Genomic DNA, 23504 nt, shown 5'->3' with positions numbered 1-23504 from the left:
CCGCTGGATCTTGTGTTGGTAAGACATGTCTTAGGTGTGCTCCGTAAAGACAAAAGAGTGGAGCCATGGTATGCATGTGAAATACTTAAGAGTAGTTTGGAATAATAATTTCCCTATTTCAGGAACTTTTGTGGTGAGAATTAAATCTCAGGCAGGTAATATTAAGGGGATCGTAGTAATCTTCGGAAGTGACCAACGATCACAATGAAACCACGAGTAGCAATAAGTTGAAATAGTTCTGAGTGCTAAAGTGAAGCCGAATTACTGGCGTGTGTACTATAAGTTGGAAATATTTAAGAAATGGCGTGTGCAGGACTTGAAATTAGAGACGAGTACTTCCACGTGATGAGTACTGTGTGAGTCTCAATCTGTGTATGAGACAAAGGATCCGCTTGGCTTGCATTGCACAGGAAGACGTGCATATATCCTCCAGAGTTCATAGTAGGAAAGAAAAGTTACGAAGTGGGGCAGCGTCATGTGAAACTGGGATGAATACTAATTGAAGTGGGAAAGCTGAAAGTGATGTGATTATAACGTTGTGACTATTCTTTGTATTGTATGATGCCAGTGTGATGTATTTCGTGAAATCTAAGTATGTGTGGTTGGCATGGGAGAGTAACAAGATAGTTTCAGGGGCAGTGGGTTACGCATGTTCCTTTTTGTACCACTCGGTCTGGAGGAAATTTTCGTGATGATGGGTGTGAGAGTCGAAGTGTGAGATATAGCAAAAGATCCATCATCCTACCCAGAAAGTACACTGTAGCGTTAAGTAATTACGAGACCATAAGATAGAGAATCACCAATGTAAAGCCATGCCCACTGGGCGGAATTGTTCTAGGTTATAGAATTTGTGTGTTTAGGTTATAGAAGTTATCGGAATAAATAAGATAGTGAAAAGAAAAAGATTGGTGGCCTTTTCCTTCGAATAGTATGTTGTCATTATACCCAGCATTTATAATGTGTGCGCCATTCATATTCAGTGCGATGGCCACGTGTTGATCAAAGCCGTTAAATAAGAAAGAAAATGTGGAATTTCTAGTGCGTAGTGAACAGTCAGTTGTGTAAATTACTAATAGTCAGATGTGCGTTTCCGTTTCCGTTGCGTAATATTCAAACAGGAGAATAACTTGTAACTTAATTGTGAGTACTAGAGTTCATGTTACTCGAATAAGAATGAGCCCACTCGCTTGGCAGACCACTCATCTTGCAGGCCTGATTGCAGGCCTGACTGCTTGATGCCACAGTATGAGCAAGGCATGTGGATGCCTCTCAGTGTTTCCTGAAAAGAACATCTTCCCTCCAGGGATTTCCATTTGAGTTTAGCATGCATCTTTGTAATACTCGAGTGTTGATCTAGCCTACCGGTGACAAATCTAGCAACATTCCTCTGAACTGCTTCGATATCTTCCTTTAATCCGACCTGATGGAAACGTCAAGCACTCGAGCAGTACTCCCGCAAGTATGTGTCGCACTAGGGCCCTATACGTGTCTCCTTTATAGATGTGCTACACTTTTCTAAAATTCTCCCAATAACTCGATGTCCACCATTTACTTGCCCTGCTACTTTCCTTACGTGCTCGTTCCAGATCATATTGCTTTACAGTGTCGAACAGCACACAGCAGGAATGTTTTTTCTACTCACCGCACTATATTACACTTTTCATCATCTACATCAACCTGCCGTCCGCCCCCGAGAGCGGAGTGGTCAGCGCAACGGAAAATCACTCCTAAGGGCCCAGGTTCGATTTCCTGCTGGGTCGGAGATTTTATCCGCTCAGGGACATGGTTTTGCGTTGTCCTAAGCATCATCATTTCATCCCCATCGACGCGCAAGTCGCCGAAGTGCCGTCAAATCGGAAGACTTCCACCCGACGAATGGTCTACTCGACGGGAGGCCCTAGTCACACGACATTTATTTATCAACCTGCCATTCCTCACACCAAATCGATGTTGTGTCTCAGGCAACCTGTATCCTTCTGCACGCACTCAACGATGATACTTTCTCGTACACTACAGCGTCATCAGACTGCTCCTCATCTTATCCGTCACATAATTTACGTATATAGAGAACACGAGCGGGCCTATTACACCTCCCTATGCTCTCCTGTTGATGCCCTTGTCTCTGATAAACACTCGTCGAGGAAATTTCTATTACTTCAAAAGCCTTCAATACCTCGGCATCTATTCCATATACTCGGAAGTTCGTCAATAGTCTGCAGAGAGGCAAAGTGTAAAACGCTTTCCAGGAATCTAGGAATCAAGGGTATTCTATCAGAAAAGGGCAAGCTAAGTTTCGTACGAGCGATGCTTTGCAAATCCGTGCTCATTTGTGGACAGCAGATTTTCTCTCTCAAGGAAATTTATTATATTCGAACTTGAAATACGCCAAGGAGTTCTGCAGGAAATCGATATTGAGGATATTTGTCCGAGATTTAATCAATCTGTCCTTTCACGCCAGGGATCACTATTAATGTAGCTCCCATATGAGAGGTGGCACGACGGTAAAATATCTGTTCAATCTTTAGTGATTGATTTACTAAACGTGAAATTCAAAACTTCAATTTTTCTTTTGCTGTCTTCTGTTGACATACCAGACTGGTCAAGGAGTGACTGAATAGAAGCTTTCGACTTGCTTACTGTACTACAGTTTTGTCGCCTTCTCAGCCTGATCTTTCTCTACGTTATGACGGTGGAAGCTGTAGTAAGCGTGTAATAGAGGTTTCCATATATTTTATTGCTTGACGCTGCCAGTCACATGCTTTGTATTTCTTTTAGCTATAAAATAGTTACATGCGACTTGTCATTAGGATTGTGGCACTGAATGTTACAATATGAAAAATAACAAAAGTACCCATATGTTTTTTCCAGTAAACAGCATACTGCAGATCATTTTCATGCATAACACGCCGATAAATTCATTTGAGCAGCCATACCATACACAACATCCAAAATCCCATATGCGCCCTTGCGTGCAGACCCCACTCCAGCAATGTCGAGGTCTACTAGCCTATGTTCACGTATATCAGTATTCCGAACGATGTGTAGGTGATGGGAGGTTCTCGGAATGAAGACACCGAAACATCGCCGTTTGACGCTAACGCTATAGAAATGGGAAATTGGTGTCTGATTTGATTTACTCTGGTAAATATTTTAAAAAGAATTTAATTGTAGATTGAAGACTATACTTGCATCGCAGCGAATATCTTTCAGAATCCTTTCTCTTGATAAAAATAGGAAGCGTATCAAACACAAAGGGCTCTGCTCCAGTTTCTAAGAAAATATCTGTCGTGATTTATTGCAGACTGGCAGGTTTTCAAGCTTCTGTGTGTCCGTACTCCGCGACAAATCAAACTGTGTCGACAGTGTCATTAGCAGTAGACGAGCGGTTCACTTGAGGACGTTTCTCAATATTCCACCACAAAATAACGTGTACGAGGAAACGATACGTTGAATATTTGTTCCCATAGTAGGTATGTCAGGAGTGCTCCAGGGATGTGTGGTTGTACCGCGCCTGTTTCCTACACTGATAAGACAATAGATTGTGATCACTGCCCACCGTGACGTTGGATGCCGCCTGGTGACGTTGCGGGCACGTCACGCGATAGCAAAAGTATGTAAGCTAAGATGTGGGGTGGAAATGGAGAAATCCATTGAGATAAGCGACTTTGACAAAGGGCACATTATTATTACGTATGTCGAAGACGGCCAAGCCGGTCGAATGTTCACGTGCTACTGTCGTGAACGTCTACTCCACGGAAAGAGGTAGAAGGGCAGGGAAAATATCAGAGGCTTGTCTGCTATGTAAAGTAGGACAGATGGTGATCAGCGGCATCTCTGCCGAAAGAGTACAATGATGGCGCAGGCACAAGTGTTTCTGAGCACACCGTTTATCGTACATTGTTGAACATGGTGTTCCACAGCACACCATCACAACGTTTTCACATGTTGACTCAACGACATCGTCAATTACATTTGCAGTGGGTACAGGAACATTTGAATTTGACTTTCGATCAATGGAAACGTGTCGGCTCGTCAGCTGAATCACATTTTTGCTACGCTAGGTCGATGGTCGTTTCTAAAAACGCCGCCATCGAGGTGAACGGTGGCTCGAAACGTTCCCGGCCACAGGCTGGTTGGAGCACTGTTATGCTATGGGAGGTATTCTCCTGCGATTGCATGGAACCTGTGGTAGTAATCGAAGACACGCTGACATCTGTGAAGCACCTGCATCCGTTCATGCTTGATGCCTTCCCCGATGGCGACGTCATCTTCAGCGGTACAACTGTACAGAACCGTGCTAAAGTGGTTTGAGGAGCATTATAGTGAACTCACGTTGTCTCGGAGACCAAATTCGCGTGATATAAATCATCTGGGTCGCTATCGCGCACAGTCACCACATACGCATATCAGCAGCCCGTTATTTACGTGAATTACATGACCTGTGCGTAGACATATAATTCCAACTAACTCCACAAACTTACCTGAATTGTATGGAACCCACGTAACTTAACTATCTTACGGATCCTCTAATCTCCTTTCGGCACAGTCGTTCGACTATACAAAATCGTTACTACAAGAGACCACTTAAGAACTTTGTTCGCTATGAAAATTAGTCCACTTGCAAGTTAAGACCACAATAATGAAGATATCAAGAAACGCGTTATTAGAGATGAGAGAGCCCTTAACGCTTGTGAACTCAAATGTGTTACAATAAATAGCATTTCAAAAAGTAAGTGTCAGCTTGAAATTGCATGAAGAAAATTGTGTACTGGACGAGGAGCGAGACTCCAATCTAGTTCTGAAAATGGTTTTTGTCACAAATAACGAAGTGTGCACATGTTTAAACTTGAAATGACGTGGCGTGAAGCTTAGCGCTGGACGGGGATTCGAACCCAGCACTTAACTGACTGTTTACTAAGCACAATCAAATGATAGATGACAAAACTTTTCATTAGTGGCGAACCGAACGAAAAGAATATGACGTGTTCGAATTCAAATGAGGAACACGAACAAGCGTTAGTATCGGTGTGTTTTACCAGTAGCGAGATTTGCGTATCTTTGAACCGGACATAAAGTCATGAACAGTTGTGTGCTGACTGGAAGTTGTCGACTAAACGCGAAGAGATGTTGACTACCGAATTCTATTCCACCAGTAGCTAGAAGTGGCAATTTAAAACCTGAAATTATATGGAAGGTTCTGTGTCTGACTGGAATCGGCATCAGTCGATATTGACAACGCACAGAGACAAGTCAGTTGACAATTCTTCGCTTGTCGTTTGGTGTGGATAAGCTACAGTTTAAGATGACATGTTGAAACTTTTTGTGCCAGACCAGTATTGGAACCCAGACATGCAAATTTCGTGGAGATCTTGAGGGGTTTTGAATAATGAGGTCTCAACTAAACGATGGAAGTATATCGCCCGCGGCGGTCAGATCAGAGAAAAGGGGAGATCTGAGTTCGAATCCCTGTCCAGCACCAATAATTTCAACATCTCAATTTCAAATACAATAAGAAATAAGTGCCCTGAAGCGTTACATTATGATTGGTTCATTATAAAATAAAATTACTGGTATAAGAAAGCTGTGTGTGACAGAGATTCTGCTTGCTGAGACTATAGCCACTGTCATGGCTCAACCTACACACACCCTCTTCCAGTATCTAAGAGACGTCACGTTTAACGTAAGGTTTAAACCTTAGTGCAAACCTTCGTTGTTCAATTGTCGTTGCCGGGGGTAAAGCGGATCTGTTTCTTTCTTTTTTTTTCTTTTGTCATCAGTCTTCTGACTGGTTTGATGCAGCCCGCGTCGAATTCCTCTCCAGTGCTAACCTCTTCGTCTCAGAGTAGCTCTTGCAGCCTACGTTATTTGCTGGATGTATTCCAGTCTCTATCTTCCTCTACAGTTGTTGCCCTCTACAGTTCCCTCTAGTACCATGGACATCATTCCCCCATGTTTTAACAGACGCCCTATCATCCTGTCCCTTCTTCTCATCAGTGTTTTCCACATATTCCTTTCCTCTCCTCCCATTCTGCGTAGAACCTCTTCATTTCTTACTTTATCAGTCCACCTAATTTTCAACATTCGTCTGTAGCACCACATCTCCAGTACTTCGATTCTCTTCTGTTCCAGTTTCCCATAGTCCATGTTTCACTCCCATACAATGCTGTACTCCAGACATACATTCTCAGAAATTTCTTTCCTTCAATTAAGTCCGATATTTGATATTAGTAGACTTCTCCTGGCCAGGAATGCATTTTTTGCCATCGCTAGTCTCCTTTTGATGTCCTCCTTGCTCCGTCCGACATTGTTTATTTTACTGCCTAGATAGCAGAATTCCTTAACTTCATCTACTTCGTGACCACCAATCCTGAAGTTAAGTTTCTCGTTGTTCTCATTCCTATTACTTCTCATTACCTTTGTCTTTCTTCGATTTACTCTCAGTCCATACTGTGTACACATTAGACTGTTCATTCCGTTCAGCAGATCATGTAATTCTTCTTCACTTTCACTCAGGATAGCAACGTCACCAGCGAATCGTGTCATTGACATCCTTTCACTTTGAATTTTAGCTGCACTCCTAAACTTTTCTTTTATTTCCATCATTGCTTCTTCGATGTACAGAACGAACCTTGTGGGCGAAGGGCTACATCCTTGTCTTCCACCCTTTTCAATACGAGCACTCTTATTATTCCCTCTTGGCTGTTGTACATATTGTGTATGACCAGTATCTCCCTATAGCTTAGCCCAACTTTTTCCAGAATTTCGAACATCTTTCACCATTTTACATCGTCGAATGCTTTTTCCAGGTCGACAAATACTATGAACGTGTCCTGATTTTTCTTTAGTCTTCCTTTCATTATTAACAGCAACGTCAGAATTGCCTCTCTCGTGCCTTTACTTTTCCTAAAGCCAAATTCATCGTCATCTAGCGCATCCTCAATTTTCTTTTCAATTCCTCTGTATATTATTCTTGTAAGCAACTTGGATGCATGAGCTTTTAAGCTGATTGTGCGGTAAATTCTCGAACTTGTTAGCTCTTGCTGTCTTCGGAATTGTTTGAATCATGCTTTCCAGAAAGCCTGATGGTATGTCGCCAGACTCATATATTCTACACACCAACGTGAATAGTCGTTTTGTTGCCACCTCCCAATGATTCTAGAAATTCTGATGCAATGTTATCTATTGCTTCTGCCTTTTTTGACCTTAATTCCTCCAAAGCTCTTTTAATTCTGATTCCAACACTGGATCCCTTATCTGTTCTAAATCGACTCTTGTTTCTTCTTCTATCACTTCAAATCTTCCCCCTCATAAAGGCTTTCAATGTATTCTTTCAACCTATCCGCTCTATCTTCTGCATTTAACAGTGGAATTCCCGTTGCACTCTTAATGTTACCACCGTTGCTTCTAATGTCACCGAAGGTCGTTTTGACTTTCATGTATGCTGAGTCTGTCCTTGCGACAGTTATTACTTTTTCGATGACTTCACATTTTTGTTGCAGCCATTTCGTCTTAGCTTCCCTGCACTTCCTATTTATTTATCTCCTCAGTGACATCTATTTCTGTAATACTGTGTTTCCCGGAACTTTTTTGTACTTTCTTCCTTCTTCAACTTAAGTATTTCTTCTGTTACCATGGTTTCTTCGTAGTTACCTTCTTTGTACCTATATTTTCCTTCCCAACTTCTATGACGTTCCTTTATAGAGATGTCCATACCTCTTCAACAGTACTGCCCACTGAGCTAATCCTCATTGCTGTATCTGTAGCCTTAGAGAACGTCAAGCGTATCGCATCATTCCTTAGTACTTCCGTATCCCACTTTCTTGCGTATAGATTCTTCCTGAGTAATGTCTTAAACTTCAGCCTACTCTTCATCACTTCTATATTTTGATCTGAGTCTATATCTGCTCCTGGGTTCACCTTACAGTGCAGTATCTGATTTCGGAATCTCTGCCTCACCGTGATGTAATCTAACTGAAATCTTCCCGTATAACCCGGCCTTTTCCAAGTATTCCCCCTCCTCTTCTGATTTTTGAGCAGGGTATTCGCTATTACTTGCTGAAACTTGTTACAGAACTCAATTAGTCTTTCTCCTCTCTCATTCATTGTCCCAATTCCAATGCTCCTGTAACCTTTCCTTCTACTCCTTCCCCTACAACTGCATTCCAGTCACCCATGACAATTACATTTTCATCCCCCTTTACATACTGCATTACCCTTTCAACATCCTCATACAATTTCTCTAACGCTTCATCTTCTGCTTGCAACGTCGGCATATACAGGGTGAGTCACCTAACGTTACCGCTGGACATATTTCGTAAACCGCATCAAATACTGACGAACCGATTCCACAGACCGAAAGTGAGGACAGGGGCTAGTGTAATTGGTTAATACAAACCATACAAAAATGTACGGAAGTATGTTCTTTAACACAAACCTACGTTTTTTTAAAAATGGAACCACATTAGTTTTGTTAGCACATCTGAACATATAAACAAATACGTAATCAGTGCCGTTTGTTGCATTGTGAAATGTAAATTATATCCGGAGATATTGTAACCTAAAGCTGACGCTTGAAACCTCCGACGTTCAGTTGCGTGTTGTAACAAACAGCTGCAACATACATCGCGTTTCTACAGAATGATCTGCCAACGTTGCTCGAAAATGTCCCACTGGAAACGCGTCGACGTATGTGGTATCAGCATGATGGTGCACCTGCACATTCAGCAATTAACACTAGGCTGACCCTTGACAGGATGTTCGACGGGCGTTTCATAGGACGTGGAGGACGCATAAATTGGCCAGCCCGTTCTCCTGATCTTACACCTCTGGACTTCTTTCTGTGGGGTATGTTAAAGGAGAATGTGTACCGTGATGTGCCTACAACCCCAGAGGATATGAAACAACGTATTGTGGCAGCTTGCGGCGACATTACACCAGATGTACTGCGGCGTGTACGACATTCATTACGCCAGAGATTGCAATTGTGTGCAGCAAACGATGGCCACCACATTGAACATCTATTGGCATGACGCTTCGGGACACACTCTATTCCACTCCGTAATTGAAAACGGAAACCACGTGTGTACGTGTACCTCACCCCTCATGGTAATGTACATGTGCGTCAGTGAAAAAGACCAATAAAAAGGTGTTAGCATGTGGACGTAATGTGCTGTTCCAGTCTCTTCTGTACCTAAGGTCCATCACCGTTCCCTTTGGATCCCTACGTAATTCGGTGCTCTCCGATACACACGATCGAACAGCAGAGGAGTGGTACTCAAGCGTCAACTTTAGGTTACAATATCTCCGGATGTAATTAACATTTTACAATGCAACAAACGGCACTGATTACGTATTTGTTTATATGTTCAGATGTGCTAACAAAACTAACGGGGTTCCATTTAAAAAAAACGTAGGTTTGTGTTAAAAAACATACTTCCGTGCATTTTTTTATGGTTTGCATTAACCAATTACACTAGCCCCTCTCCTCACGTTCGGTCTGTGGAATCGATTCGTCAGTATTTGTTGTTGTTTACGAAATATATCCAGCGGTAATGTTAGGTGACTCCCCCTGTATACCTGAACCACCGTTGTCGGTGTCGGTTTGCTGTCGATTCTGATAATAATGACCCTGTCACTAAACTGTTCACAGGAACACATTCTCTGCCCTACCTTCTTATTCATAACGAATCATACTCCTGTTACACCATTTTCTGCTGCTGTTGAAATTACTCTATAATCATTTGACCAAAAAACCTTGTCCTCTTTCCACTTCACTTCACTGATCCCTGCTACATCTAAATTGAGCCTTTGCATTTCCCTTTACCAGATTTTCTAGTTTCCCTACCACGTTCAAGTTTATGACATTTCACGCCCCGACTCGTAGAACGTTATCCTTTCGTTGATTATTCAATCTTTTTAACATGTTAACTTCCCCCTTGGCAGTCCCCTACCGAAGATCCGAATGGGGGACTATTCCGGAATCTTTTGCCAATGGAGAGATCATCATAACACTTCTTCAATTGCAGGTCACATGTTCTCTGGATACACGTCACGTGTCTTTAACTCCGTGGTCCCCATAGTCTTCTGCATCCTCACGCCGTTGATCATTACTGATTTTTCCGCCTTTAGGGACAGTTTCCTACCCCTAGGACAAGAGACTGCCTGAGCCTCTGTCCGCTCCTCCGCCCTCTTCGACAACGCCGTTGGCAGAATGATGGTGACTTCTTATGGCGGAAGCCTTCTGCCGCCAATGCTGATTATTAATAAATATTTAAGCAGTGGCAGAATTCGAACCCGTGACCGACGACGTTTTGATTACGAATAAAAGACGCTACGCCTGTACCAAGGGCTCTGTTACCAATCTAAGAGGATACCCCTGCACCACGAGGTGTGTTTATGCTTGTTGAAAGTGGTTGTCTGAAGTGTGAATCACAGACAGATCTTGACCATACGAAGCTAGAACCATTCCAACAGAATACCGAACTATGCATTTGAGCATGGTTTTGTGATAACGAAGAGTGCTACACAGGATAATCTCAGCCTTTGGAGGTGCATTACAATCTGTTCAAAACATTCATTCTCTTCTTCATCCGCACTGCAATCGATCAGCTGCCTTGGATGCCAAATGTGTACTCCCGACTTGATTTTTTAATCGGTGCAGTAAAAACCACATAATGGCCATCCGCATGAATTGCCTAAACAGCAGGATGCGGAAATTTCTACATCAACTGTTGCTTGCCATTTGAGCTGCTGTGGTTATATGGATTGCATACAAATCAGGTAGTACGCAGTTCGGTTTCTTCGGATACTTTTGACCATGATAGTAAACAAAAGATATGAAAGATAGTGTGAATAGTAATATGCAACTGTTTGCTGATGACGCTGTAGTATAGGGAAAAGTGTTGTGGCTGAACATCTCTCAGGGTACAGGGTGATTTAGGCAGAATTTCTACTTGATTCGATGCATAGCAGCTTGATGTAAATGTGCAAGAAATGTAGGTTAATGCGGATGAGTAGAAAACACGATCTTGCAATGTTCGAATATAGTATCAGTGGTGTTCTGATTCACAGTCAAGACGGTAAAATATCAACGCGTAACAATGTAAACCGATATGAAACGGAACGACCACTTTAGGTCGGTAGTCGACAGGGCGACTTAGGTTCATTGGGCGAACTCTAGGAACGGGCAGGTCGTTTATAAGGAAGACTGTGTATTGAATACTCCTGCTCGAGTGATTGGGATTCATCAGTCTACTGACTGGTTTGATGCGGCCCGCCGCGAATTCCTCTCCTGTGCAAACCTTTTCATCTCATAGTAGCACTTGCAACCTACGTCCTCAATTATTTGCTGGATGTATTCTATTCTCTGTCTTCCTCTACGCTTTTTACCCTCTAATTCGGTAATGTCTCAACAGATGTCCTATCATCCTGTCCCTTCTCCTTATCAGTGTTTTCCACATATTCCTTTTCTCTCCCATTCCGCACAGAGCCTTTTCATTGCTCACTTTATCAGCCCACGGAATTTTCAGTATTCGTCTTTGGCACCTCATGTGAAATGCTTCGATTGTCTTCTGTTCCGGTTTTCCCACAGTCCATGTTTCACTATCATAAAATGCTATGATCCAAACGTACATTCTCAGAAATTTCTTCCTCAAAGTAAGGCGAATGTCTGATACTAACAGAATTCTCTTGGTCAGAAATGCCCTTTTTGCCGGTGTTATTCTGTTTTCGATGTTCTCCTTGCTCCGTCCGTCATTGGTTATTTTGCTGCCTAGGTACCAGAATTCGTTAATTTCATCTACTTCATGGCCATCAATCCTGATGTTACGTTAGAGGAAGGCATCGACTATGTTCAGAAACGGTTACCCGGAGGTTGGATCAACACTCAAGTATTACGGAGACGCATCGTGAACTCAAATGGGTGTCTCTGAAGGGAGGCTGACGGTCTTTTCGTGAAAGACTGTTGGGAATATATTACGGCATTTTCAGCTGACTGCAGAATGATTCTACTGCCGCCAACGTAAATTTTACGTGAGGGAAGAAAGAAAGTGCATCAGACCTAGGAAAGAGACCGCTTACACCAGGATTGTCCACCCTCTCGTGGAGTAGGCCTACTGTTTTGCGGCGTGGGATCCGTGTCAGATGCGGCTGGTTGAGGACATCGATAAAGTTCAAAGAAGGGCAGCTCGTTTTGTATTATCGTGAAATAGGGCAGACAGTATCGCTCACACTATAGGTGAACTGCGGTGGTAATCATTAAAACAAAGGTGTTCTTCGTTGCGGCAGGATCCTACCGTGAAATTTCGGACACCACCTTTCTGCTCAGATTGGGAAAATATTCTGTCGACGTCCACCAATACAGGGAGAAATAATCATCCTGATAAAATAATAAAAATCAGAACTCGAAGCAAAAGATTTAAGTGCTCATTTTTCCCGCGAGCCGTTAGAGAGAGGAACATTGGAGAAATGACTTGAAGATGGTTCGATGAACCGTCTGCCAGGCACTTAATTGTGAATTGTAGAGTAACCATGTAGTTGTAGACGTAGAGAAAATATAAGAGAAATTAGGGATAGTACGGAGAATACCAGTCATTTTTCCCTCACTCCGTTTGTGAGTGGAGTAGTGGTACAAGTAGTGGTGGTACAAGTATCCTCCGCTATGCACCGTATGGCAGTTTATGGAGTATGTATTTAGGTGTAGAAGCAGATGTTCGATTAGTTGTCGTGGCCTGTAATGAGTCTCCTTTCGTTCTTTCCGTTCCCCACAACATTTCCGTGAGTCGTCTCCCTCGAAGCTGTGCAGAACTCAACGGTTTATGCATTGGTACATGGCGTAAGGACAGGTCTATTGTAAAAATTCGTCGACCGACGTATCAAACTGGCGTCCGGCCATCCAGATTTAGGTTTACCGTTATTTCACTAAGTCGCTTAAGGCAAATGCCGGTTCGGTTCCTTCGAAAGGGCGCGGTCGCTTTTCTTCTCCTTTCTTTCTTTCGCTTACGCCATAGTCCCGCAGCGATCGCAGTGTCGGCGTGGTTACAACGGATGTGGCAATGTTAGTTATTGGGGTGGCCGGCTGCCCTTCCTGCTGCCACCCCGTAGCCCCCCCCCCCCCCAGGACGTAATCAGTGTCGGCGTCTAGTATAAATCGTGAAATAGTGCGGACATGTTTCAAATGTCGGTGACGCGTGTAACTGAGGCGGAACGTGGGGATCAGCCCGGTATTCACCTAGCGGGATGTGAAAACCGACAAAAAACACATAGGTCGCTTTCCTTCTCCATCCTTCCCTAATACGATCTTGTACTCCGTCTCTAATGACCTGCCGGCCGCGGTGGTCTTGCGGTTCTAGGCGCTCAGTCCGGAACCGTGCGACTGCTACGATCGCAGGTTCGAATCCTGCCTCGGGCATCGATGTGTGTGATGTCCTTAGGTTAGTTAGGTTTAAGTAGTTCTAAGTTCTAGGGGACTGGTGACCACAGATGTTAAGTCCCATAGTGCTCAGAGCCATTTTAACCACTTTTTTCTCTAATGACCTCGTTGTGTATGGGATGTTAAACACTAATATCCTCCTTCTCCTCCTACAGTCATCCAATGGCCTTGTGATCTTTTATGTAGCTCGTTACGCAGTAAAAGCCATGTTCGAGATTTAAACACAGGGGCGTAGCAAAATGCGACGAAAAGTAACACGAGCTACCATGCTTAACTGACGTATGTACGCTTCCATACTGAGCATCAGTACTCATATATAAAGTTTTGTCAAAACCATTAAATCAAATATTTGTCAAATATCTGTTTACATACCGATTCGCGGTTATTGAAGCTAACTTCCGTCGCTAGACCTATCAAAGTAATTTAATAATTTTATTCACGGTGAAAGTATAGCGTACCTGAAGAGTGAGAAATAGCTTTAAAACATGAGTTGTGTCACACGTTCCACACTTCCCACGTGGATGCGGAAAGCATTACCGAAATCTGTCGGCCATGGCCACTGGGAAGAAGAAGTTTACATTTTATTCGCCCGCTTGAAATCCTGTAAAATGTAAAATCCTCTTTAGAGCAGAGTTATTTTCTTCCTTTACAGCCGCTGTCGCCTGTCAGTGTGGGTGTGAACTGAAGCGCAGACATTATTCCACCGTCCGTGGAGAAAGCTGGTCGTCCTGAGTGAGTAGGGGGGGGGGGGGATAGAGATAAAAGGCAGCGACTGCCCGGCGTAGCGAATCACCGGCTTCTCGGATCCATTCGTCACTTTATCGAGGAAGCTTCGCTTTTTCTCTCCTCTTTTCTCGCGGACGCCGCCTGAAAAATGGACACGTTCTCAGCAGCAGGTCGTGAAAATCGACGGCCAATAAAGGAAAAAAGGGACCGCAGAGCGCCGGTGGCACTATCTAGCCCGGCCCGGCCCCTTGTTTATGGCGGCCGCCACGGGCATTATGCCCGTATACCAGCCACGGAAACCTTATTGGTTAATTTCGTTAAACGGGCTGCGCGCGGCCGAGTCCCGAGCCGCGATGACAGATATGGGGCGAGCTTTCGCGGGCGCGCCTGACTTAGCGCGAGAGCGGCCCGCAAATCACGGCGCGGATTAGGAAGGCGATGCTAATCAGCGGGAACCCGCGCGTAAATAAGGACTAATTAAAATATACGGCCGGTGACGCCTTTATGATACCCGGCTGTGGATTTATTAAACGTTTTTATTAGCCGCCGCTGGAAACAAATCAAGAAACCTCGTTTGCAGCGCTAGGCGTCTCGCAATTTCCGAACACTTCGTGAGCACATTTTGTGTATCGCGGCAGGAAGCGGATAGCGACAAAGGAGCAACCTGTTTTTCCCTTCATCGATTTTAACGGAGTTGGCTACACGCACACCTGTCGATGCAACAAGTCGAGGCAGCTTAGTAAAGTCACTCTCTTCACAGAAATGGAAATGAATAATTAATTTGGAGTCATACAGTAAACTGTGACATTTATCGATAACAACAGTGCAGCAAACGCCATTCATGCGTGGTGTCTGCTGGCAGAAAGTCAGGTTCAAGAAATGTTTTGATCAAGTCCCGCCTGTGTTCGTCTGCAAAGCGCACCTGTAACATTACAGAGTCTTATGAACGAAGTACAGATTTCTAAAATAATTTTATGGTCCCACTGGCTCAAAAGGCAGGAACTTCAAAAAAGTAGCAACTTCATCAGTGTAATATGTAAAATTAGCGAAAAACTAACACGAATTTTTCACAGAAAGATGGTTTACAGGTAGAAGCCAATCTGGGGAAATATTCGTTTGGGTTCCGGAAGAAAACGATACTGACTCATACTAGTTATCCTAGATTCAAGAAAGTCAAACCCACATTTATACACTCCTGGAAATTGAAATAAGAACACCGTGAATTCATTGTCCCAGGAAGGGGAAACTTTATTGAAACATTCCTGGGGTCAGATACATCACATGATCACACTGACAGAACCACAGGCACATAGACACAGGCAACAGAGCATGCACAATGTCGGCACTAGTACAGTGTATATCCACCTTTCGCAGCAATGCAGGCTGCTATTCTCCCATGGAGACGATCGTAGAGATGCTGGATGTAGTCCTGTGGAACGACTTGCCATGCCATTTCCACCTGGCGCCTCAGTTGGACCAGCGTTCGTGCTGGACGTGCAGACCGCGTGAGACGACGCTTCATCCAGTCCCAAACATGCTCAATGGGGGACAGATCCGGAGATCTTGCTGGCCAGGGTAGTTGACTTACACCTTCTAGAGCACGTTGGGTGGCACGGGATACATGCGACGTGCATTGTCCTGTTGGAACAGCAAGTTCCCTTGCCGGTCTAGGAATGGTAGAACGATGGGTTCGATGACGGTTTGGATGTACCGTGCACTATTCAGTGTCCCCTCGACGATCACCAGTGGTGTACGGCCAGTGTAGGAGATCGCTCCCCACACCATGATGCCGGGTGTTGGCCCTGTGTGCCTCGGTCGTATGCAGTCCTGATTGTGGCGCTCACCTGCACGGCGCCAAACACGCATACGACCATCATTGGCACCAAGGCAGAAGCGACTCTCATCGCTGAAGACGACACGTCTCCATTCGTCCCTCCATTCACGCCTGTCGCGACATCACTGGAGGCGGGCTGCACGATGTTGGGGCGTGAGCGGAAGACGGCCTAACGGTGTGCGGGACCGTAGCCCAGCTTCATGGAGACGGTTGCGAATGGTCCTCGCCGATACCCCAGGAGCAACAGTGTCCCTAATTTGCTGGGAAGTGGCGGTGCGGTCCCCTAGGGCACTGCGTAGGATCCTACGGTCTTGGCGTGCATCCGTGCGTCGCTGCGGTCCGGTCCCAGGTCGACGGGCACGTGCACCTTCCGCCGACCACTGGCGACAACATCGATGTGCTGTGGAGACCTCACGCCCCACGTGTTGAGCAATTCGGCGGTACGTCCACCCGGCCTCCCGCATGCCCACTATACGCCCTCGCTCAAAGTCCGGTTCACGTCAACGCTGTCGCGGCATGCTACCAGTGTTAAAGACTGCGATGGAGCTCCGTATGCCACGGAAAAGTGGCTGACACTGACGGTGGCGGTGCACAAATGCTGCGCAGCTAGCGCCATTCGACGGCCAACACCGCGGTTCCTGGTGTGTCCGCTGTGCCGTGCGTGTGATCATTGCTTGTACAGCCCTCTCGCAGTGTCCGGAGCAAGTATGGTGGGTCTGACACACCGGTGTCAATGTGTTCTTTTTTCCATATCCAGTAGTGTAGATTGAAAAAACTTTCGACATGATTCACCACAATACGCTCTTTGAAATTCTTATTTAGAGACTGTGTAAAACTTGTGCAGAAATCAGACTGCTGTTATAATGCCGTAGGACATGAAAACGGCGCTGGAATTGTGTAGGAAATGAGTGACGGCTGCAGTCAATCCGTCATGCTGTTCACTCGTTCAGAGAAGTAGTATAGAGTTGGGTTGTTTGTGGGGGAGGAGACCAGACAGCGAGATCATCGATCTCATGGATTAGGGAAGGACGGGGAGGAAAGTCGGCCGTGCCCTTAGGAAGGAACTATACCGGCATTTGCCCGGAGCGATTTAGGGAAATCACGGAAAACCTAAATCACGATGGCCGGACGCGGGATTGAACCGTCGTCCTCCCGAATTCGAGTCCATTGCGCTAACCACTGCGCCAGGTCGCTCGGTGGAGATGTAGTATTGGTTATCAAGGAGAAATTTGGAAAATGGCTTAAAATTCGAGAAGAAGGAATAGAAACTGTAAGATTTACCGATGAAACTGCAATTCTGTCAGACACGCCAAAGGACTTGGGAGATGAGCTGATTGTATGGGTAGTGTTTTAAAAAGAGGTTACAGGAGGAACATCAACAGAAGTAGAACAACACTAATAAATAAGTGCAGTAGCGTTAAAAATCCGGCGATACTGAGACAATTATATTGCGTTGAAAGTTATGGGGAAAGTATTCCTGGTATAGGGACAGCAAAATAACTGTATAAAATGTATTAAATATAGACTGACATAAAAAAGAAAAGTTTTCATTAAGATGAGATATTTGTTGACAGAGAGTATGAATTCAAGTTTAAGGAAGTCTATTGTATAAGTATTTGTTTGGAGTAAAGCCGTATGTAGGAATGAAACGTGGCCGACAGACAATAATTACAAGAAGAGGATAAAAAAGTTATTGAAATAATGTGTTAAAGAAGACTGCTGAAGATAAGTATCTACAGAAAGTGTTTAGCTGAAAGTAATTGCATCGACTAAGGTGTAAAAGCTCTGCATGCCACTGCTACTCCACAGGATGGATTGATTGAACACACCTAAAGCACCAAGGAATAGTTACGGGGGCTATTCGGAAAGTAAGGAACGATAGGTAGTGAAATGGAAACCACAGTGAGAAAACTGTTTTATTTGCAACAGTTAGCTACAGCTTCCAGCTACTTACCTCCATAGTCACTGATCCAACTTAGACGTTTGTTGTAGCGTTGTACCAACTTTCCAATACCCTCTTTATAGAAGGCAGCCTCCAGTGCTTTCCGCCAATTCTCTACGCTGGCCTATAGCCCGTTGTCTGTGCCAAAATGTTGTCTTCACAGCCAGCGGTTCATATGAGCAGAGGGAGATTATTACGGGATGTATTGTGGGTAATCAAACATTTCCAATTGAAAACGATGCAGGAGTATCTTCATTGCCTCTGCAGAATGCGGCTGAGAATCGTCTTGAAGACGAAAACCTACGACAGTTATGTAATGTTGGCTGTATAGCTTCAGGCAAAGTCTCTCAGCAGGTCCTCCTACTTGGCGGGATACCCTATTGTTCTAGCTATCTTTACGTGCTCTCTGTGTGCCCAGAACTAAAACGAACGACGTAACGCGATCGACGGGCATGCTAGAGACACTGGCCAACACACCTGTACAAAACTTAATCGGATTTTCACTGTGGTTTCCACTTCGCGACCGATCGTTCCTTACTTTCTGAATAACCCTCGTATGCTTGTTTTTCTGGCCGTAGCACTAAAAGCAATTTTCAGCATAGAACAGAAGCTCCACACATACTGTTCCTCCACGGTAATCTGTTTAGTGCTTGGCGTCGTTTCAGTCGTGAAGTAGTAACACATGCCGGAGTGTCTGGTAATACCTCGCTGTTCGAAGTTATGAGAGAACCGAGATGCATCAACTGCTTAGTTTTTCTGTGTGGTTGGTTCTCAGTGGTAATAGTACTACTAGTTTAACGTTCGTATTAGAAGTCGCTTTCTTGACGTTTAAACTCAAAGTAAAATAAAAATTGAGGAGGTTCTATACAGAAACTGACATGAAAGGAATGTGTGGATAACGCTAGCTAGAGGAAGGGAAAGGATGATAGGGAAGTGTTGAGACATCAAGGAATAGCATGCATCATACTAGAGGGAGACGCAGAAAGCAAAAACTGTAGCATAGGAGGGGATTGTAATACGAGGGTTATTCAGAAACTAAGGAAAGATCGGTCGCGAAATGGAAAATACAGTGAAAATCTGATGAAGCTTTGCACAGATGCATTGGGCATTGTGTCTTGTACTCCAATCGATCGCATCATGTCGCTCTTTTCAGTTCTGAGCTCATAGTGAGAACGTAAAGATGGCTAGAAATTAGCGTCCCCTGCCAAGTATAAGGACCTGGCGCTTGAAGTTATGCAATCCACATAACATAGCTGTCATGCGGTTCGTTCTACACGACAATTCTCGGCCGCACTCTGCAGGGGCAAGGCGAATGCTCCTGCAGCGTTTTCGATGGAATGTGTTTGATCACCCACAATACAGCCCGTAATAGGCTACCCCTGAGGTTCATCTCTGCTCAAATGAACCACTGACTATAAAGACAATATTTTGACACACAACTAGCTGCGGTCCAGAGCACAAAATTGTCGAAAAGCACTGGCGGCTGTCTTCTATAACGAGGGAATTGAAAAGTTGGTACAACGCTACGACAGATATCTAAGTCTGAGCGGCGACTGTGTAGAGAAGTAACTGGCAGATGTAGCTAACCGTTGCAAATAAAACATTTTTGATTTTCACTGTGGTTTCCATTTCGCGACCTATCGTTCATTACTTTCCGGATAGTCGTCGTACATCAATACAACAAGAATTTATGAAGAGCAGTACCAACATGCAAAGTAAATAATAATATATATACTGAATCAAAGTGCCCAGGTCAGAACTCACACGTGCTATAGAGGTATTTGTAAGTAGAAAGTGCTGCATAAAAATGAAAATGTATACGAGTATTTCAATTCACTCACGATGTCTTAATAAACTGAGGCAGAAACACATTACGCAAAGGAAATGTAGATGTTATACAGTTGTACTCAGACAGTCCTAACCTAAAAGTAATTAATATATTGAAGGTTGACAGACAAACAAAATTAAAATGTTGGTCCAAGTACATTTCGAAGGCCCTATCTGATAAAAGTGTCTTGGCAGCTATTAGTGGACATTAATATGCAGTGTGTCCACCATTAGACTTTATGACGACTTCAACTCCCCTAGGAAAACTTTCAATGAGGTGGCTGAACGTCTGTGGAGAAATGGAAGCCCATTCTTCCTCAAAAGCCGAAACCACTAAGGACATTGTTTCTGGACTCTGGGATCTGGAGTGAAGTCGACGTTCCAATTCATCCCAAAGATGTCCCATTAGGTTAAGTTCGGGCCTCTCGACATGTCACTCCATTTCAGTTACGTTGTTGTCCACAAACCATTGTTTCACAGATGCTGCTTTTTGACAGGATCCACTCTGATGCTGATGTAAGAAACCAACATTCCAAACTTTTCCTCTACTGAATGCATAACACAGTGATGTAAAATGTATTCATATCCTGCACGATTTTCCGTTTTCTTAAGCGCAATATGGGATCACGAATTGATATTATAATTTTCAGAAAGCCCAAGTTACTGCCACTCCCTGTCCTAATGTTGTTTAGAAATTCGATCTTGCAGTTCAAAATTATTTCAAACAGAAAACTTTACACTGGATGTATTGAACACGAGCAGTGAGTTTAGTATTGTGGGACCCTTAATTGATATGCAAGCAAGGTGCAGAATCATGATGTTACGCAAGTCACACCCAAGTGGGTTTAATTAAAACAGACATCGAAACAACATTTGTTTATTGTGACCGGTTTCGGCTTATGTTAAAGCCATTCTCAGATTTTTTGGGCCCACTGTGGTAGGCGCTGGCGGCTTCTCGGTTTTTCACGTGATACCACGATCGTACACTGTATCTGGTATATACTGAATCTGCACGTGGTGTATAAAGCAATCTCATAACGGCCCTAATACACTCCTGGAAATGGAAAAAAGAACACATTGACACCGGTGTGTCAGACCCACCATACTTGCTCCGGACACTGCGAGAGGGCTGTACAAGCAATGATCACACGCACGGCACAGCGGACACACCAGGAACCGCGGTGTTGGCCGTCGAATGGCGCTAGCTGCGCAGCATTTGTGCACCGCCGCCGTCAGTGTCAGCCAGTTTGCCGTGGCATACGGAGCTCCATCGCAGTCTTTAACACTGGTAGCATGCCGCGACAGCGTGGACGTGAACCGTATGTGCAGTCGACGGACTTTGAGCGAGGGCGTATAGTGGGCATGCGGGAGGCCGGGTGGACGTACCGCCGAATTGCTCAACACGTGGGGCGTGAGGTCTCCACAGTACATCGATGTTGTCGCCAGTGGTCGGCGGAAGGTGCACGTGCCCGTCGACCTGGGACCGGACCGCAGCGACGCACGGATGCACGCCAAGACCGTAGGATCCTACGCAGTGCCCTAGGGGACCGCACCGCCACTTCCCAGCAAATTAGGGACACTGTTGCTCCTGGGGTATCGGCGAGGACCATTCGCAACCGTCTCCATGAAGCTGGGCTACGGTCCCGCACACCGTTAGGCCGTCTTCCGCTCACGCCCCAACATCGTGCAGCCCGCCTCCAGTGGTGTCGCGACAGGCGTGAATGGAGGGGCGAATGGAGACGTGTCGTCTTCAGCGATGAGAGTCGCTTCTGCCTTGGTGCCAATGATGGTCGTATGCGTGTTTGGCGCCGTGCAGGTGAGCGCCACAATCAGGACTGCATACGACCGAGGCACACAGGGCCAACACCCGGCATCATGGTGTGGGGAGCGATCTCCTACACTGGCCGTACACCACTGGTGATCGTCGAGGGGACACTGAATAGTGCACGGTACATCCAAACCGTCATCGAACCCATCGTTCTACCGTTCCTAGACCGGCAAGGGAACGTGCTGTTCCAACAGGACAATGCACGTCCGCATGTATCCCGTGCCACCCAACGTGCTCTAGAAGGTGTAAGTCAACTACCCTGGCCAGCAAGATCTCCGGATCTGTCCCCCATTGAGCATGTTTGGGACTGGATGAAGCGTCGTCTCACGCGGTCTGCACGTCCAGCACGAACGCTGGTCCAACTGAGGCGCCAGGTGGAAATGGCATGGCAAGCCGTTCCACAGGACTACATCCAGCATCTCTACGATCGTCTCCATGGGAGAATAGCAGCCTGCATTGCTGCGAAAGGTGGATATACACTGTACTAGTGCCGACATTGTGCATGCTCTGTTGCCTGTGTCTATAGGCCTGTGGTTCTGTCAGTGTGATCATGTGATGTATCTGACCCCAGGAATGTGTCAATAAAGTTTCCCCTTCCTGGGACAATGAATTCACGGTGTTCTTAATTCAATTTCCAGGAGTGTATAAATATTACGTTGGGTGGCTAGCCTCTCACATAATTTATTCATTAAATTAATTGATCGGAAGTCCCCCTAAAAAAATTGATGATGGGATTGTGGCCTGGTTAGTCTGACTGCTTAACAGATAAATGCCGTCCTAAAAATTTACAGTTGCAGTTAGTTTCTTTAAATGGAACACAAAATTGCTGGTGAAATTGTACCAGGAACTATCATGTATACAAACATATAGCAAACATGTAAATAATCATTACCTGACAGAGGTGTTAGCAATAACCTAGTACAAACGACACTACATAGAATCTAGTGCGCTTCTCTGCTACGAGAATGGAGAGCAAAGAGAAGAGGCGAAATCTATAATGTTGATAAACAAGTGGGTAACTGGATGCAGTACCACAGTATTACCTAAGGAGGCAAAGTGGTGCTACAGGGCCAGTGCTACGAAACCTCAGTTCAAATTTTGAGCAGCTGAAAAATTATCGGAAACGCTTCAGCCCTACCTGCGTGTATTACCGACATTGCGCCGTAAGGTAGCGTGCTGATGACTGCTGCTGCTCGTCGTCGGCTCCGCTGCGTGGATATGGACTCCGTCTCGGAGACTAATCAGGATGGAAGAGGAGCAGATTACAGTTTAACTTCCCGTCGACAACGAGGTCATTTGAGACGGAACAGAAGCTCGGATTCGGGAAGGATGCAGAAGGAAATCGGCCGTGCCATTCCAAAAGAATCATTCCGGCATTTGCCTGAAGCGATCTAGGGAAATCACGGAAAACCTAAATCAGGATAGCCGGCCGCGGGTTTGAAGCGTCATCCTCCCAAATGCGAGTCCCCTGCACTAACCACAACGCCATCGCGCTCGATTTGGAGACTAATAAAGGCGTCAGCGCGAAAACAACTAAGTGTTTGTCCCGATGGAAGGACAAGTGAAAGTGAGAATGAAATTACAACTAAGTGTTTGTCCCGATGGAAGGAAAAGTGAAAGTGAGAATGAAATCATTCCGGCATTTGTCTGAAGCGATGTAGGGAAATCATGGAAAACCTAAATCAGGATAGCCGGCCGCGGGTTTGAAGCGTCATCCTCCCAAATGCGAGTCCCCTGCACTAACCACAACGCCATCGCGCTCGATTTGGAGACTAATAAAGGCGTCAGCGCGAAAACAACTAAGTGTTTGTCCCGATGGAAGGACAAGTGAAAGTGAGAATGAAATTACAACTAAGTGTTTGTCCCGATGGAAGGACAAGTGAAAGTGAGAATGAAATTACAACTAAGTGTTTGTCCC

This window comes from Schistocerca cancellata, chromosome 6 (genome assembly GCF_023864275.1).
Source record: "Schistocerca cancellata isolate TAMUIC-IGC-003103 chromosome 6, iqSchCanc2.1, whole genome shotgun sequence".
Taxonomy (NCBI): Eukaryota; Metazoa; Arthropoda; class Insecta; order Orthoptera; family Acrididae; genus Schistocerca; species Schistocerca cancellata.
The sequence above is the reverse complement of the archived record's forward strand: the minus strand, read 5'-3'. Positions refer to the sequence as shown.